The sequence below is a fragment of the Thermobia domestica genome, chromosome 11, assembly GCF_964235325.1.
Source record: "Thermobia domestica chromosome 11, izTheDome1.hap1.1, whole genome shotgun sequence".
Classification (NCBI taxonomy): Eukaryota; Metazoa; Arthropoda; class Insecta; order Zygentoma; family Lepismatidae; genus Thermobia; species Thermobia domestica.
In genome coordinates, this window is record NC_137464.1 from 64,275,085 (window position 1) to 64,276,860 (window position 1,776).

Here is a 1,776-nt window from a genome sequence, read left to right on the forward strand (position 1 = left end):
TTAAAAGGCAAGCCAATGCACTTAGTCAGCTTGGCTCTCAAAAGAGCCTATTAAAAAGTCCAGAGTGAAGTTCTTACATCAATGGTTCCACACCTGATAAGCTGTGTCTGTCGTCGTCACTGCTGGTCTCAATTTCGTAATCATCGCCGCTGGAAAGACTTTCATCATCATCGTCGCTGTCAACCCCATAATTAATAACAAGTCTTTCGACTTCTTCATTTGATATTCCATCCTGCTGCCGATACATATTCTCTAAGCGTTTAACATGATCACAACACCTCACCCATTCCTCAACAGAAACTGAACGAAATGCTTCTTCTGTCAACTTCAATGTATCTTGCAGAGACAATTCAACATTTTGTGCCGCAACTCTCTGCTTCACAATTGCCCATATCTTTTCAATGGGTGAAAAATCACAATGATATGACGGCAATTGTGAGAATGTGGCCGTTTTCTTCTAAAATGCGGTGGGAATAGTATGTTGGATTTGGCTTATTTTTCCTGAGAACTTCAATGAGTTCTATTTTCGTCATATACTCATCGAGGGGAATATTATTTAAACGAAGCCAATTTTGAATATCTAATTTCTTCGCGCTGGTCGATTGTGGTTTATCTGACGAACGTGATAAGATGCGTTGTCCATCACAATTACACTCTCATTCGGCAGCCCTGGTATTACCTTTTCCTGCGACCACTTTTCAAAATTTGTAGCATTTATATCATCATGGTAATCATCTGTTTTACATTGTGATTTGAATATAAGTAGCGCATTTTGAACAAATCCTAATCTACCCCCAGCGTGAACAATAATGAGTCGTGATCCAGAACTGCTATTTACAAGACCACCACCTCCGTCTACACTTTGCCAACATTTTTTAACTTTGCAACTAGGGTGAATATACGTATACACAATATTTTTCCCTTGTTCCCTGTATTTTTTAATATTCCTGAGGAAACGTGCTCGCCATGCTACATCATCAGCCCTTTCCATAAGTTTGTACCGCTTATCTTTACACTTCTTATATTTGAATCCCATTTCGAGAAGAATCTTGCTTAACGTTTCAACACAACCCTTAAATCCTATTTCCTTTTTGGCACATAAAAGTTTTTTGCGTAGTGTACGAACTTCTTTGTTTACGTAAAATTTATGTAAAATTCTACGAAGTATACATTTATCCATATCATCAACTTCGATAAGTTTTATCTTCGTTTTTTCTTACCTGGTGTTGATAATTTCTTTCCCTCTGAGTGTTCGTGCCTCTCTTCTTATCTTCTTAATAAATCGTTCAGATTTATTAAACATTTCCGCTGCTCTTTTCGTAGCACTGTCCCGAGGTAGTATCCAGGAATTGGCTTCCTTTTCCCTGTCACAGAAATCGATGACATTCCGAATTACTTCATGGGCTTCGCTATGCACTGTCTTGTTAGTCATTCTAAATAGCTTACGATCTTCACTCGCCAAAACCAAACGACTGAATGACACATTGGCAACACAGCCGAGGTCATTCACTCCCCCCCCCCTTCCAAAGCAAAGGGAAGATTTTCTCCGCAAAAAGGCGGCGGGGGTGGGGCCGAAGTATAGTTGACATATTTTTCGAGGGCACAGGTGAGTTAGGCTGTAGCAGGCCCTTTTGTCATATAGTAATGGTAAAAAGTGTGCGAAAGTCAAGGATAAAGAAGGGCAAGAATTCTGAATTTGAAATCGTAATAGCAATGAATGAATGGATTACATCCTACTAACCTCCACCTTCAATTTCATTCAATAAGATTTCCAAA